The sequence below is a fragment of the Tamandua tetradactyla genome, chromosome 6 (genome assembly GCF_023851605.1).
Source record: "Tamandua tetradactyla isolate mTamTet1 chromosome 6, mTamTet1.pri, whole genome shotgun sequence".
Taxonomy (NCBI): domain Eukaryota; kingdom Metazoa; phylum Chordata; class Mammalia; order Pilosa; family Myrmecophagidae; genus Tamandua; species Tamandua tetradactyla.
Window position 1 is genome coordinate 149,088,351 of NC_135332.1, and position 9,211 is coordinate 149,097,561.

The following is a 9,211-nucleotide window of genomic DNA, read 5'->3' on the forward strand; positions in this document are numbered from 1 at the left end:
AAAAAAAGCTTTCACAGAAAAAAATGTCTACCACATGCATGCTATTCTATGGCATGAGGGGTGGAAGGCGGAAAAATATACTAGACAAAGATTCGACCCTCAGGTTGTTTATAGTCTAAAGAAGGAGACAGAAAAATGAATAAATAACTATGATAAAATAATTAGATGTAACAGCAGATAGAATGTATACTTCTATAACAAAAGGAAATTTAGAAATCACTAATGAGAGGTTAAAAATTGCTAAACTCTCTAAAAGAGCTATAGATAAAAGACTCCTGGGAATCCCAAGGAGTGAAAGATCAGCTCAGAGATCAGAGTAAGCTGGAGTTAAAATTAGAATTGGGACACACATGTAGAAGTTGCCAATGATAATAATAATTATATCTAACTATTAGTGAGTAGTTCTTGCGTGCCAGGGACTATTCTGATGATCAGTATGTCTTCTCTGTTTCAATCACCACAGCAGTTCTGCAGTAGGCACTGTTGTCCCATTTTATAGTTGAGGAAATTGAGCACAGACGCAGAAAATAACTTGCTCAAAATCACACAGCTATCAAATCACAAAGGCAGTATTGGAGCCCGGCCATCAGGTTCCATAGCCTGGACATCTGGGAAAAGGGACCAGCAAGGGGGTCAGGGGGAGAAACTCTGAGGAAGTAGGGCCCCAGGGAAAGAGCCCACAGTTCAACAGCAGAAGGTAAAGGCAGAATTAAGAGTACCGGGAGGATATAAAGCCATGCTTCCCTGAGGAAGAAGAAGGGCAAACGTCTATAGGAGCCAAGGGAGTCAGACAAACCAAGAATTAGACGCGGATGCTGAAAGAATGGCCGATAAAGGGCCAGAGATGGCGTGTAGAGCCGGCATCTAGAGGGAACATGAGTTTGAGATGCTGGGGCAACGTGGTTAGCTTCATGGGATTTGCAGACAGGAAGAAATGCAGACTTTATGCTAAAGAGAAAGGGGAGGAAAAAGATGTGGCATCACCTGGTTGAGGATGCCAGAGGGGTCCTGAGGGGGCCAACGTGACCAAGGAAAGAGAAGAGAGACATGATAATATGAGCCACCATAGCATGCACCAGGACATACCAACACTTGGCGCAAAAGCAAAACAATCCTGAGTCAATATCAAAGGGTTTCACAGCTATTTCTGGGCAGCAAGTGCATAGGTTGCTTTCATTCATCTCTAGATTTATTTCCAATACTTGTAAAATTTTCTACATCAAAAGCATAATGTTTATAAGAAAAATAAGCATGCTACATATATAGATATATACATAAGCATATATATGACATATAAATTAAGCAGGGGGGTGATGGTCTCCCTAGACTGAAGTGGTCAAAGGGCCACTTTTCCAAAACGACATTAGATTTAAATTCCTAGGGCTGCTGCCTGAAGGCTCTGTAAGAAGGATTTATCACAAATCTCCATCTTCTAATTACCTAGGAGCTGGGAAGGGAAAGGAGAAGTGCAGACTTATCTTTTCTTCTATTCTTCTTGCTCTATTTTTCCTTCCCACTCTCCCCACCCTCAACCCTGGAGACGAATTTAGAGAAATTGTAGTACCGGGAGGATAGATACCCCGGGCCTGCGGGGGCAAAATGGATGAAAAACTGATATCTTTTTCAAACCACTGGGGCCTCAGCCACTGACCACAGGGATCTCCGCTGAGCCCTGCTGAACAGGGACCAAGCACGGGCTGCCCCTGCAGCCCACCCTCTCCTGGAGCCTCTTTCTCCCACCTATTTCTTCTAGACATCTGGTCAGCCAGAGAGCCACGTGGCTGCGGAAAGTTATTTCAGATTCCCCTGATGTTATTTCAAGTTTTGAAACCTTCCACTCTTTCCACGGGATCCAGCGAGCCACGACTGGAAACTGCAGATCTGTGATCTGGATTGGTGTACGACTCCCCAAGGTGTGAATGAAGGAGACTTCCCCCACCCCCACCGGGAGGCATCTGCCTTTCAAAAGAGGAGTTTGTAATAAGGACCAGGCCTGTGTTCAGCACTTTATACACATTAGCTCATCTAATCCTTGCTACAGCCCTGGAAAGTAGATATTATCTGATTTTACAGTAAGGGACACCAAGGCTCAGAGATGTTGAAGTGACATTCCAAGGTCACGCAGCTGGTAAATGGAGGAGGATGTAAATGTGAGCAGCAGGTCTTCCCATCATCCTACTGTGGGCCTCATCCTACCCCATTAAAGCCAGTTCACCTTACCCGATCTTCCCTTTAGCATGATCTGATTTCCAGCCAGTTACCACACCGCTGGGTCAATCATGATTTTGAGAAACACACGGGTTGGTAAAGAGAATCAAGCATTTCTGAAACACGAAACCATACAAAAGAAAATAAGAAAGACCCCTATGGAATTATGAATTCTAAATCCAGGAATAAAACATGATTTTAAGCTCACATGAAGTACATTTCATTATGATAACTGTTATCGACATTGTGTATCCCTAAAAGAGAGTTACAAAGAAGGGCCCTATTCCAGGGCTTCTTTGCTTTCACACACCCATCATCCATGGGCTAGTGATACTGAACAGACAACTCAGGGTTCTCTGCTGGATGCAGCCAATCCACGACACCAGAGTTTCAAGGAGAGAGAAAGCTGACTGCTACCTGCAAAGCAGGAGATCAGATTTCCCCTGGCCCAGACCGTCTCCCTGAGTCTAAGGAGCTCAGGGCTTTTAGGGATTCACACAAGGGGAGATGGACTCCTTACCATTGCAATACCAAGAATAAACAGGGCTGAGACTAAGCTAGAATGACTTTTACAATAGTAGGTTTAAACACAGGTGAGACTAGTCGAGTGTCAGTAATTTCAGTTTTAACCTCTGGCTCTTCTGCAGTAAAGAAAAAAAAACATCAGTAATCATGATCATTTGTTCATTTTTACCTTCGTGGTTACAATAGTTGTTCTATTTCCAGAAAACCAGCAAATCAGAGCATTCCATTCTTGGACAAGTTTAGACAATTGCACTATTTATTTGCTTGTAATATTAGATGCTTTTAGATTCACTTTAGAAATGCTCTACAGGATTTTTACCTAACATCTGAACAATGAAGCAGGTTACGAGAAGGAGAACCAGTAGAGGGTGAAATTTTCTTTCATTTCCCTTATAAACCTAACTGTTTATTTTGTTTTTACTCCTGGTTGAGTTCTTTACACTTTTGTCAGTTAGCCAAAGTGCATTTACCTTTTCTAATCTTGGCTCATAAATCAACTCTTTCAGCTCCTAATTTCTTTGGCTGTCCTCCCATGAAAACATTCCAATTTATCTAAAATCTTCTTTTGAGGGGACTGGGAGCATTGCTATCTCAGGTGCAAATGTGATGAAACATAAATTGAGATAAACTCTAACCAACAGTGGGTTACAATATTACATAACACAAGGTTTTATGTAAGAATGTATTAGGTTAAAAAAAAAGAGAATGTATTAGGTTGTAAATCATTATTGAAACCAACCCATGCATGAATTTTCATTTCTAAACTCATCCTGGAACAAGTGACTTTGTTCCTCTGAAATCCTGCTAAGCCCAAGGAAAACAAAAAAGAAACCCAACAGTATATTTGAACCTTAAGGAGAAAAACATTTGGCTGAATTTTCAGCTTCCTCATAGTCAATGACACTTATGAAAACCAAGCTTCATGATCCCAATTTTTATTCTAAATCCTGAAGCAGATTCAGCTTTGTAAAGAGGTCCTCTGCCTTGACCTCCCCACACTTTCCCCCTTGCTCCCCAACTTCAAGATAGTGATCACACCATTATCTGTTCAGCTGTGCCAAGCAGAGATTAGAGAGTCACCTTTGACCCCCACTACTCCTCTTCCCTGACGCCTCAAATTCAATCCATCAGCAAATCTCCCGAGGCCACCATCTACATCCTCCATGAGTCTCACCACTTCCTGCTCCTTCACCTCCACCACCCAGTGCTGTCTTCATGGTCTCCTAAATGGACTAGTGCAATAGCCTTTTCACTCTCACATTGTCTCCAATCAGGCTTGCCTCTTCCAGTCTTCCAGTGACTTCCTTTTGCTTTTAGGATGAAGGAAGAACAATGATGATACTGCCCCGAAGGCCCAGCATGACGTTAACCATGGCTGTCTCCTCAGCTTCATATTGAGCCACTCCCCCTACCCCTGCCCCAACTCATTCATCCCACTCCAGTGACACTGTCCCTCTCTCTGGTCTGAGAATTCTGGGTTCCTTTCCACCTCAGAGAGAGACCTCCACCCACGTGCCTTCAGATCCCTGCTTGATTCCTCCATCTAGTCCAGTGGTTGTTAACCCTGGCTATACATTAGAATCATCTGGGGAACTTTACCTGACCCCCCAGCTATTCTGGTTTATTTGATGTTGTCTGCATCTCTATATGCCCCTATTACAATGCATATGAATCTTTGGTCAATGTTTAAGGAAGAAAGTCAGGGAGGAGCCAATGAATGTTCCCCTAAATTATAGGAAATGGAACAATTATGATGATTTGCTGTTCTAGTAGAAACAATTGTCAGCCCCGGCCATGTGGTTCCATAGATTCTTAGATGAGAATGTTATATGAAATGTAGACTCTGGGCATAATTGAAGCTGAACGTTCAGCTTTGTTCAAAGCCCACTGCCTAATCAATGTTAAGTAGGACTTTTAAAAGATAAGTAAGTCTATTTCTTGATTTAAACAAAATGGTTCAATCTAATTTTTAGGATCTTTTCTTTTGTGTGTGGACAACAGATCTTTACTGCTCAGGAACTCATGAATATCTTTATAGCAGACAATTTCTCTGGTAGACGCAATGAAGTTTAAATAAAAAATTTAAGTGTCTTCCCTCAATATTATTTGGCACGAGAGCTCAAGCAATGTTCAAGCAACTCTCAAGCAATGTGGAGGTGCAGATGCTGGGCAGGTGAGTAGGTTCACTTATCAGCCCAGTAACTTGCTCAGAAAAACAGCCTGGTGGTGCAAGCCATAATGACTGGTGACTTGGCAAAGTGAAAAAAAAACAGATGTCATTGTGTCATTGACTCCCAGGTTCACTCAAAAATCATCCCAATCACAAATATCAAACCTACATGGCCAAATTTCTACTGCAGAAAATTTATCATTAAAGCCCAGATAAATTATTACTAAATCCATTTTTCTCCAGTCTGTCTGCCATTAAGAACAAGGATCATGCTTTTCATATCTGTAACCCTCTACTCCACCCACCCTGGGCACCAGCAACATGCCTGGCACTTAGTGGGTTTCCAAGAAATATTTGTTGAGTGGATTAATGGACCTAAACATCAACTTGAAAAACTTTTAGTTTGGGGTTAATCGGTGTTAGATTGCAGCATCATGAAAACCTTTATTTCTAGATTTCCTGTTAGACACTGAAAACTTAGAGCGGTTGAAGGAGAAAATAAACACGTTATAGTAATGAAAAATGTGACTACTCAAAAGTGAAAACTGAAAGTTCTAGATTCTGTAAAGTTCAAAGAAAGGATTCCAAACACACAATACTCTAAATAGCGCCATATCCCTATTTTATATCAAATGACTTCAAATTAATTTATTAGATGGTTTGTTTCCTTCCTCTGATCAGTCAAAAGGTATACTTGGTAATCAGCAAGTAGCCATTCATGAAAATCGTAGAATTACAAACCCTTTTTCTATTTTTTCTATTAAATTGGCAGAGATTTCGTAAAAAGTCAATATCCACTGTTGGCTAGGACGTAGTGAAATGGGTATGATGATACATTGATGGTGGGAGCATAAATGAGAGAACAATCTGAATGAATGCATGAAACTCCTGTACAATGTGTCAAATACTCATTGGCCCAGTATTTTCACTGTAGGGGTTGATTCCTAAAGCAATCATCAAGAATATGCACATGACTTATACACAAAGACGGCTGTCATAACATTATTTACATATTAGCCCCAAACTGGAAACCACGGAAATGTCCAGCAATGAGATGATGACAGCAGAGCTGTTGACAGTGAGGGGACTGGATGATGAAACATGATGGGTCTGGCCCTTGGAGGGGAGGATTGTTAGATTTGGAACATGCTGTGTTTGAGATCCTTGTGGGCCCTCCGGGTTGTGATATTTGCACACAGGCAGAAAGGAAGGCCTGATGCTTAAGAGATGCCAAGGCTAAAGAGAAAGATCTTGGCCTCCACTTCAGAGGAATTAATGGGTCCACAAAAATCACATTTACCAACAGTATTACAGAACATCATGAAATGTTTAACAGAGAAAGCTAACTGGATTGTGAACAGTAGGCACAACTTGGCAGCAGAAAAATATGTTTGACTATGCCAGAAAAAAAGAGAGAGAAAGAAGGAAAAACCTGAAAGGATCCCAAAATGTTAACAAAATTCTAGGTGATTTAAATATTATTTTTCTTTATATATTTCTATATTTGCCTTGGAAAAAAGCAGCTTATTCATTCAGTTTATATTTATTGAGTGAATATAATGCTCTAGCATTTTGCTGAGGGCCGGATGATGAATACATAGTTTTCATAATTTTCTGAAATATATTTTTAATTGAAGTTGTTCTTGTAACCAATTCCTCATTTTATGAATAATGAAATGATGACAGTTAGGAGAGAGGAGGTGACTTGCCCAAGGTCACACAGTAGACCAGGGAGCTGGAACAACTCACAAGGTCCAGACCAGGGCTCTGGCAAGTAACAAAAAGGAGATTTGGTTTGCAACCAAGTTTTCTGAAACATGTCTCTTCCCCAAGGTGAGGCAGCTCTATAAATACAACCGCAGATGTGTGCTTGGTCACATGCCTCACACAGCCCTACTGCAAGTAATCACCTCGATGGCATTTTACCAGAGAGTTCCGAAGCAAAGTGTAATTTCTTCTCTTTATAATTTGTCCTATACAAAAAAAAGAGAGTGTGTGCTGCATATACTCTCTTTTTTTTTAAGTTGATCCCCTGCCAGCTACTGATGCTATGATGCTTTTAATGAGTCAGCCATTCCAACCTACATATATGTCTGAATATAAATATATTTATATATATATTTATTTATTTGGAAACTTGCTCAGCTCTTGTGATTCACTTTCTTATTACAGGATGTAATGAAAGCGAAGTCATAATTTCTTCAGGTTTACCTAATTTGCAATATTCATTTGAATAATAAAACCTATTGCATTTCCTCGTGGATACTGAATTATTATCTAGTATAGATCAACCAAATGAAATATGATTTCTTTAAAGAAATTATATCCATTAGTTACATCAGAGAAAAAGCTTTTACCTGTAATTAAGCAAATCAATTATAGGCTTTAAAGCAGCCTCTGAGTTGAATTATTAGATTTACAAAATATGTAACATTTGGTTGGTCCTATATTTCCTTTTTAAAATTGGGCCCATCACAAACTAGTGATCAATAACTAGAATACCACAAGCGGTATCCCTTCTATTTGCCATATATTTTAAATGGTCAGTCTGGTGGATACAGAAAGCAAACAACTATTGGTCTAATGTCTGGGAGCCCAACTCCTGAAAGCATGATATATCATTTTTACTTTTATAGCTTTCTGTATTTAAGGTACCTAATTTCTGTATCTTATGAGATGCTATGGCTATAAGGCTTGTACAAATGCCTCCCAAAGCTGATCCCTGCACATCAATAAATGTGTATTTATTTTGAATACCTCAAGTACCTCCAGCATTGGGAATGGGAAAGCCTACTGCATTTCTTAAGAATGCTGCTCCTCTATTTTTGAGAAATGCCATTTCATATTAGCATGCAACCTACATGGCTTTCTCATCTGTCACTCCTGCCATATATCTGAACATTAGATGTTTTTTTCAGTAGTCACTTCGGAAAGACATAGAGCCTAGAGGTAAGTGCTCTCTCTGGCAGGAGAGGTCTCAGACAACCCAGGCTTGGGAAAGCCTCCTACCGGCTGTGTAATCCGAGGGTCCAGGCTTATGGTTTCCTTTCAATTCAAGAAGTAGACAATGGTACCTGGGATTGTTGGACGACAAGGCACAATTTAGTACAATGCCTGGATATAGCAAGTTCTTGATGAAATAAATGTTACATATCATTATTAATAAGAAAACCTTTTTCAAGCTTAATATATAATAAAACCAACATGTACAAAAGGTTTTTGTTCCAACTTCCCCAAGCCAGGGACCCACCAACATTGCCTTGGGTATTATTGTGAGGACTCTAAAAAAGAGCATAAAATAACCCCAGAATGCCCTCCTTCCAGAACTCAGGCCAAGAGATGTCAATGCACATGTTTATCTAGGTTGACGTATCTTATTCCCTTTCATGAAAGGTTTGGTGGGGAGAGGGGCAAGGCCAGTTATCTGCTGGAATCTGAACAAAGACAACCAATTCCAAAATATACTTGTGCAACTCAGCCCCTTTACAAGTAGTTCAATATTCAACATGAATTTGGTGCTTGGTAAATCATTGACTTTAATATCTTTGACCCTGTTGTTTTCTGCTCAAGGCACTAAACTCATGAAGAACAAAGCTGTTTTTGCTTAGTTTTGAAAGTCTTTGAGCACCATAAAATATTAGATGCTAGCTAAGTCCTTTCAGATAACAGACTACAGTATGCTATAAGGACAAGCCGTCTCAGTATGGAATTGTAAATCCCTCCATACAACGAATCCCAGAACGGTCAAGGACTAGATAGAACAAGTGAGACCCTCCCAAGGCCTTGGGGCATGGGCTATAAATCTTGAGAAAGGAAGAGAATGTCTTTTGCCCACTACTTTCCAAGCACTTGCTCTGGGTTGCTTCATCTGGAACCCTGATGAGAGAAGGAGAAATGAAAGCCACTGCTGAGCTGTAAGGGGGGAAAATAGTGCTAGAAGAACTGGCATCAAAGCATTTTATTAATGATGAGTCTGTACTAGCAGAAGGAGCTTTTACTATATGTGAAAACAAAGTTTACAAAATTTTATATATAAGTACACACACAAATTCACACATATTTACACAATATGAGCTTGAGTACATAAAATAAAGTATAAAGGCAATGCATGAAAATAGTGGTTGCCATGGAGAGGGTTTAGGGGTAATATTTTCTTCTTTCTGCTTTCCTATTGTTTGTTCCAAATGTCTATAACAATGGTATATCACTTTGATATCAGATTTTTATTTAAAATGTAAAAACAAATTCATTAAAGTTTAGCATATTTCACTTTTTAGCCAAAAAGGAAAATGAGTATCCAAAGCAAAT

General features: G+C 39.9%; 1 protein-coding gene across 1 annotated transcript in view; it reads right to left on the bottom strand.

The window, feature by feature from the left end:
- The window catches only part of DPYS (dihydropyrimidinase), an 88,172-nt gene that overhangs the window by 77,019 nt on the left and 1,942 nt on the right, over positions 1-9,211 (bottom strand). The gene's annotated exons all lie outside the window — the stretch shown is intronic.